This window comes from Petaurus breviceps, unplaced genomic scaffold (genome assembly GCF_028583685.1).
Source record: "Petaurus breviceps papuanus isolate PSGF00001 unplaced genomic scaffold, PetGlider_PUasm1.0 190, whole genome shotgun sequence".
In the NCBI taxonomy this organism is placed as follows: domain Eukaryota; kingdom Metazoa; phylum Chordata; class Mammalia; order Diprotodontia; family Petauridae; genus Petaurus; species Petaurus breviceps.
Genome location: NW_027185810.1, coordinates 5,392,775 through 5,401,572, shown reverse-complemented (window position 1 = coordinate 5,401,572; position 8,798 = coordinate 5,392,775).

Here is an 8,798-nt window from a genome sequence, read left to right as displayed (position 1 = left end):
AGAGAGAGAGAGAGAGAGAGAGAGAGAGAGAGAGAGAGAGAGAGAGAACAAGAAAGGATAAGAACCCTGGGATTTTTTTCCCCTCAACTTGGAGCACAAATCAAATCATATTATTATAGCTTCCCCCCAAAAGAAAAAAAAATACAGTGAGTCTGGACTTATTTGTTGTTGTTCAGTTGTTCTGATTCTTCAAGACCCCATTTGGGGTTTTCTTGGCAAAGATACTGGACTGATACCTAGACATAAAATGAACCAACTATATTCTAGTGAGAGGAGGTTATGGTAAGTAGAAGCAGGAGAAAACCTGTCTTACCTGCCTTAAGTTTCTCTGTTGTCTTCTCCTCAGTGGAATCAAATGTCCTGCTCTTCCCTTCCCCCAGGTTTGGAGTGAGGGTATTGACTATAGAAGTCATTCCCATGGAACCTGAAAGAAATAATTGTAAAAGAGTGGCTTCCCACAATGCTGTGGCTTCTCCCATATCATGGTGGTACCAGACTTCTGGGAAGTCCTAATGGCTACTCATCAACATGCTAACATGCTTTTTGGCTCTGTTAAGATTTCATTTTTCTCCTCCCCCACAGGACTGGGAAAGTATGGTCAAATCAGTCACAGCAGTCTCAAGGCTCCATGAGTCCTGAATGGGGGAGATTCCAGAAGCCTCTGTTTGACCATAGACATTGTCTCCAGTGCCCTGTTGCATTATAAAGCTATAGTCTGCCTGGTTTGGGAGCATGCCTATAACCTCTGTTACTAGGGAAGGCTGAGACTGGTGGATTGCTTAAGCTCAAGAGTTCTGATCTAAAATAGGGCCAAAGCTAATTAAAGGTTCACAATGAATCTAGTATCAAAATGGTACCTCTCTCCCCCCCATCCCCCCAGTGGGTGGCCACCAGGCTTCTCAAGGAGGAATGAATCAGTCTAAGTTCTAAATAGAGCAGATCAAAATATCTGTGCTGATCAAGAGTGGTACCTGTGATTGATTGCTGTATTTCTAGCCTGAGTGATATTAGAGGAGACTCAATTTCAAAATGATAGACAGACAGACAGAGAGACAGACAGATAGATAGATAGTGTATTGTAGAATATAATTTGTGAAAACCTGCTTATTCTTTTCATCAAGGATGCCATATTCTTATAACTATTTGTGGAGATGAGAAAGTAGACATATTGGTCAAGTTACTGATATTACTTCAGTCACCTTTTTCCTTTCTTTTTTTGTGTAAAAATAAGGTCTGAGATTTTTATCAAGTTTTTTTTTAAATCTTCCCCTCTTTTAAATTATTTTAGAACTGATCCATTAATGTCCTCAAAATTCTATCACCTCCAGAATGAATCTTCTCTGTTTATACTTGGTCTAGTCTAACTGCTTTTCCTCTCTTTATTTTCTTTAGCATTTCTGTTTCTTCATATACTAATCCAGGCATGTGATGTTAATATTCACATGGGTTCCTCCATTATCATTAATGCTACAAAGAAATCATTGTAAAAACCTTCATATATCTTTTTTCCCCATTTCCCACCAACTTGTTGTCCTTCCAGTTTCACCCTTAAAAAGCTTTGGGGTAACATTGTTTAATTGGGTTTTGGACAAGATTTCTGTAATCTTGGTTTTTTTCCCCTATACCGCTTTTTGCGGTTTTACGAGTTAGTACTTCTTATAATCTTCCAGAATACTCCTCTATACAATTTTACATAAATTTCCTATTCTAAACTAGTTTTGCCCTTGGCTGTCATATTCCTTTACCTAGTTAAAAGTCATATTTGTTATCAGAGGTGGTTTCTAATTTCTTCTGATCTTATCATTTTGGGGATTGATTTCTATCAGTTAAACTACTTTAGGAACTGGTGATAATGAATGTCAACGTCAGTTCCTTTATCCGTTTTCCAGCATCAGGTTTGTTTAAACAGGTTAAGTTGAAGATCCTCTAATTTCCTACCTTAACATTTAATTTTCTTCTCCTAGTTAGCTACTGAATTATATGTTTACCCCCACAATTTGGTTAACTGATGAGAACTGATTCCAAAATCAATAAACTTTTTTTTCTTATATGTTAAAATAGAATCAATTTCATTTTTTGGTGATGTTATTTGGTACACAGCATATCCAATGTCTCCTGACTGTTTTTCTACATTTGTTATATTTATAAAAGAATATTTCTCTGATTTCATGATGAAAATCAAGAAAAAAAATATTTTGATACAATATATAGCAATTTGCTTTTCAGACAGCTTCCCCAAAATGTATGTCTTCTTTAAAGTGAGGTATGCCTTCATAAAAGTTCAGGACAGGGGAAATAAACTGAAGAATTTTAAGGCTATAAACCAAGTCATTATTTTCTTTAAATAGTATTTGGAGTTTATCAAAGGGAAACCACATTTGCCTCCCAACCTGTGGCAAAAATCTTGACAGCTTAATATCCTGCCACCTATTGTCTATTTTTATTTCCCTTAGGGTTCTAATTCCCCAAACAAATCCTCCTAGCAACCTAACAGTTATCTTACTGTTGGCCATTATGCCTCTTATTGAATTTTTCTCAGGTCTCTGTTTTATTTTTTTTCAGTTACCAGAAAAGACTTACAGAGGGAAGCAGAGCCACACACTCTAATCACAACCGGAAAAGCACAGCTCAGTCTCTATTGTTTCAATGCCAGTCACTATATCTTATGGTAGCCTTGTTCTTTGTTGTTCACTTTCAGACCACTTCTTGTTTCTGCTACGAGTTTTATGTGCTGCTCACCTTTCTCTAGTGGGAATAAAATGTGCTTTTATTTCTAAAGGGTTCAATGAGATTTTCTCTTCCTGGTTCACTTTTGTTTATGAACAGAAAATGGCAGGTCAGGGATACACTTGGTAGAGATGTTGTTTAGATCTCTGCATGAATGCATAGTCATATACTTGAAATGTGTAGGATAAAGAGGTATATGAAAGTAATGAACAAGTTAAGTAAGCAACTCAAATGAAAGATTGCAAATCTCTCCTGTCCCTATTTAAATTTGAAAACATAGTTTCTCAGGGCTCCCCATTTTCTGCCACTCCACTGCTCAGTACCCTATGATGTGCATGAACCCCCTTTTCTTGTTCTCAATCTTATTGCATTGCTTAGTAGCATAATTATACACCATGAAAGTGTTCTTCAATTGACTGTATTTTTTTTAACATATCAGAACTTAGAAAAATGCATCCATGTATATACATTTCATAATATTAGATGTTAAGTTCTTCAAGAAGATAAGGGGCAGCTAGGTGGCGAAGTAAATAGAGCACCAACCCTCAAGTCAGGAGGACCTGAGTTCAAATCCATTTTCAGACATTTGACACTTACTAGCTGTGTGACCTTGGGCAAGTCACTTAACCCCAATTGCCTTGCCTTTCCCCTTCACCCCGCCAAAAACAGAATAGGGAAGATATAGTGCTTACATGTATCACAGTATCACCTGTAGATAGGTGCCTGATGAATATTTTGGATAATGGCTGTGATGATGATAATAATGATCAATCAACCAATTAATAAACATTTATTGAGGATCTACCACGAGCTCAGGCATTGTACTGGGCACTGGGGATACAAGGGAAAAAAAACCATTGAATGCCTTCAAGGATTTTACAATCTATTAGGAGAGCTATTTACATACAAGGGTACATAAGAAATAAATAGAAGATAGTTTGGGAAGAGAAGGAAATGGTAGTTGGGGGAAGTGGGAAAAGACTCATGCTTGAGCTGCTTCTTAATGGAAGTAAGGGATTGTACAAGATTCAGCTGAGGAGGCAGAGCATTCCAGGTATGGGCAGCAGATGGGTGGGAGATGGAGCAGAACATGTGTGTAGAACAGTTAGAAGGCCAGTTTTGCTGGACCATAGAGCATCCAAAGGGGAGTAATAAATAATGAGGTAGGAAAAACAGGTTTGGGTCAAGTTATGAAAGATTTTAAAAGCCAAATAGAGGAGTTTATATTTTATCCTAAAGGAAATGGGGCCACTAGTGTTTATTGAACAGGGTAATGGCCTGGTCAGCTTAGCACTTAAGGAAAATCACTTTGGAAAACTGGGCGGAGAATAAATTGGAGGAGACAGGAGGTTGGGGAGGGAGACCACTTAGGAGGCCATTGCAATAGTGAGGATGAAGTTAATGGTTGTAGCGATGATGGCTGGAATACAATCTTACAATTTTAGCATTGGAAGGGCCTTCAGAAGCCCTCTAGTCCAACCCTTACTATAAGCATAAATTCTTGCCAAAGTATCCTTGATGAATGGTTGTGCAGCCTCTGCTGTACAGCCCCAAGTGATGGAAAACTCAGTACCTACAGAGGCAAATCATTCTATTTTTGGATCGCTTTAATTACTAGTATAGCACTATCTTGGCGTTGCCAAGGAGATCAGAATGCTGGAGATGGATAGCCTGCTGGTTCAGGCAGAAATCACACTAGTGTTTCCCTACTTGATCAGTCAGGGAGTTGCCTTGGCAGGGCCAGGCTTTGACTCTTAAACTAGTCCCTGCCATTCTTAGGGATTTGGGGGCAGGAGAAGCCAAGCAGGAAGCAAGGATGTGGGTTCTGGAGGAGTGCATAGAAGTGAAAGAGGGGCTTCAGCCACCACAGAAAGCAGCCAGACATGAGAAAGCATGACATGGGGAGAGTGGAAACCACAGAGGAAGCCACTTTAGCTGTGAACTTCCCAGTTCTAGAGCCCAGGATTGGGGGTGTGTGGGCACATGAGGCCACATGAATTCTGTCAGAATGGACACCGTGTGTCTGAAATTTCCTTGGGATTACTGGCAGTGATTTCTGGCAATGAATTCTCTATGCTATATGCTCTATTCTTTCTGGCAATGATTTTTCTATTTCTTTGTTCTCTAAAATATTTGTTATCCTCTATTTTCTCTTCTCCCTTTCCTCCTCTTTCTTCTGAGAAAGCATGTACTTATTTCCTGAAACTGCTCTCTGTTTCTTGAAAGTTTATTTGCCCTTTTGTTTAATTTGTCTTTTAAACCAGGTATTTTGCTAATGTTGCTAACTATTACATTGCTTAACTCTGTGTGTCTGCTCAAATGCAGCAGAGAAGGACCATAAGGGAGCATCTAAGAAAGGAAAGAAAGAGATTTACATCTGTGGCATTTTGTTGGAGTGGTTTTCTGGATGGGGGCTCAGAGCTAAAGAGAAAAACAGAAAGAGATAGAGACAGACTTAGAGGGATAGAGATGCAGACAGTAAGAGTAAGACAGAAAGAGAGAGATAGAGAAATAAACAAAAGAAAAGAGAGAGACAAATTACTGTTTCTTTTACAATTTCCAAAACAGAGGCAACACATTCCAGTATTTTTCTCTCTAATGGTAGCATTGGCTAAAGAAGGAATGTGACATCTGGCTTGGTATTGAAGGTGGAACTTTTGTTTGTTTTCCTTCCCATTCTTTCTTTTATAGTTTGAAAGTAAAAATACTCCTCCAGAAGGAGGCATTGACAAAGGGATCTTAGCTAAGAGAAAATCACAAAAGGAGAATAGTTCTATGAAATGAGGGGAATGAGTAAGAAGGAGTGAGAGCCCCTCTCATCGGTACAACATAGTAACACAATAACATACCAATAATAGACTAGGAAGACCATCCTTAAATTAAGCACAAAAAGACTTCCCTATAATTTCTGCCCATTGATTCTAGCATTCTTCCTACCGAGGCCATACTGCTTAAATTGAATCTTCCCTTCCCATACACATAAAATAGTCAAAGATGCATGTAAAGGGTAATGGATTTAGAATCAAAGAATTTGAGGTCAAATCCTAAGTCTGGCATTTGCTGCTTGTGTGACTACAGACAAGACATTAACTTACTTGGGCAAGGGGGTTGGACTAAATGACCTCAAAGTTCCCTTCCATTGCTACATTCTATGATGTAACGGGAAGGAATAGTGCTAAAGCCCTCATAGGATAGATATTTCAAAATATCACAAAGCATTGTGGGAAAGGACCCTCCCCCATTCCTTAGGGAGTAGATGGAGAAGAAAATCACATGGCATTTGGAACTGGTATGAGAGATCTTGTTGTAAAGAGTTTGAACCAGGGCTAGAGTACAGTGCTCAATTTTTCAGTCACAGGAATTGAACAGAGGAGATGGTAGGTCTAGAGAGGATTGTGAGAGGGAGCAGCACAATGGTGTCCAGTGTCCAGCAGCCAGCATGGCCAGAAACTTTACCCACTGGAGGCAGTTTGGCCAGCAGTGACTGGACCAGGAGGTAATACTAAGCTTGATGAACATTCCCCAGCAGTAGATTCCAGGCCCAGGAGAGAGCTAATACTCTCTTGGTCTTTGTCTCTGTTTCTCTCTGTCTCTTTCCCACCCCCCTTCTCCCTCCTCCCCTCTATTCTCTATCTACTCCCCTCATCCATTTTTATGGATGAGCTAAACAAATACAAAATCCCCCCATTTTCTAGTTTCCTTTTCTCACCTCTACTCCCAGCAACTACTGCTAACAATGGTAGTTATACTAATATCACAAATGTAATTTCCAAAGAGAGAGATTGATGATTTTTCTTTATAATCAGTGATCAAATGAGAGAATGTTTGTGAAGCACCCAGCATAGTATCTGACACATAGTAAAAGCTTAATAAATACTTGTTCCTTTTCCTTATGAATGAAGTTTAAAAAAAATTGCCTGTGAGTCTATCTTAACTTGCAATCATTCTATACCAAGAGTAGTTTATTATATTTTACCGAGAATATAACTAGAATCCTTTAGTTTTTCCTTGGTGGTCAAGGGAACACCTGGAAGTGAGACAATCTTATTACAATTTTTAGAAATTATTTAATTCTTTAGGTTTCTTAAGAGTAGACTAAGGACTCCATGTGGATCTGGGGCAAATGATTTCCCCTATGATTAAAGAGCCTACTCTTCCATTATCATCCTGAGTAGAGCTCACTAGGACAAGTGAGCCCCTGGGGCTAAAGCCTCTCCTGCTTCCCAGATGCTGAAGTAGGGTGGGGGGGGGGGGGAAGGTAGGAGGAGGGACTAGATTCCGCCTCTGAGGCAGCAGGAGGTGTGATCTGTCCTGATTTTGGTCCCAACCCCTTCATGGCTGCTGGGAGAAGCGAGGAGCAGTTCAGCCAATCTACCTTGTGTTTCACAGCAGTGACCGATGTGACACTGAGTCAGAAAACAGAATCACTTTTGCCATAGAGCTGTCTATACCTTCCCCAATCCATCAGGTAACTCTGCAAGGCTCCACTTCACTTGAGCTTTGCAGACTTGGCCTTAGACAACCAAGAATATAGCTGATTGCAAACTTGGTATATAATGGAGAAAATAAAGATACCACTTACAGACTGATTTGGAAAAAGAAAAGATGTATTTACTTGCAGTTTATTATGTGGAATGTGACAGGCATACATTTGTGCTTTTTATTGAATGATGACTTACTACATACAGGAATTGGTGCAATTTGTAATGCAGATTATGTTTTTAAACAAAAAGAGGGTGCAAATACACTGATGACAGTCACGTGGCTTGTTCTGCACTTCTCAAAAATGGCTGGAGAGTGGGCGGAACGACAAATATACCCTAGTTGCACAAATGTAATTTCCAAAGAGAAAGATTCTGGGCAGCTTCCAACTCAGCCGGGTAGATTTAGACAGAAGAAAACCATGGCTAAGAAAATCTAAGTATCCTAAAATAGTATGAATTGGAGTAGGATAATTTGATTCACCCACATTAACTGCTGAAATGCCACAAGGCAGACAAAAAAAAAATCCCATCTAAGATCAGGATGTGGGCTGAAAGGAAACGTATCAGATTTCTGCAAGGTTTGAAAAGTTTAGCACCTGGCAATTGGGTTTTACCTAGATGACCGAAGAAGAAATGAAAGAAAGGAAGGAGGAGTAGGAATTTTCTGTTCTCCAAAGAAGTGAAATTGTATGAGGTCCTGGCTCCTTCCCCACTCTTGAAGCAATAAGCTTCATGACCTCATAAATTCCTGGGCACTGTGCCAGCTCCTGCCTTGAGATATGTGTGGTGTGTGTAATTCCTAGAGGCTGCAGACTGGGATTTCCTCCTGGAAAAGAGGATATGTGTATTTATGAGTGGGCAGGATTTGATCCATTCTTCTAATCTATCACCAATTAATTTTCCTCTTCAAGTCCAGGACAATCATCAAATACAAAATGAAGCAAAACAACATGAACCAGTATCAGAGGCTGGTGGGCAATCATCTTTCTGTAAGCCATGAGTTGCTTTGAATTTTCTTTATAAGTGATTTCACCTGGTGACCCAGCTGGTAAGAAAAGAGGTCCATCTATGCTAATGATTCCTTCTTTAACTGTCCATGAGTAATATGAAAGGGAATGTATGACTAAAGGTGCAACCCATGCTCAGATTTGAGAATAAGTGGAAAAACTTATTTTTTAATATTCTCATTTGCCCTGGGGAAAATCCAAAAAAGTCTGTGATGTAATTTTCAAATCTAGTTTTGTGGATTTCTTGTCACTTAAAAAATATTTTTTTTAATCAATGCAGCTGCTCTCAAGTGGGTATAATAACTGACTCAAACCTTTCCTAATCCCTGTCTTTCCCAGCTGATAGAACCCTCTCTCCCTAATTATTTTGAATTTATTTGTATTTATTCTCTTTGTGTCTATTCTATGTATACTAATATATGTTAAACCCCATTAGAATATCTTCTTCTTGGGCGGCTAGGTGGCACAGTGAGTAAGGCACTGGCCCCGGAGTCAGGAGGACCTGAGTTCAGTTCCGGCCTCAGACACTTAACACACACACACACACACACACACACACACACACACACACACACACACA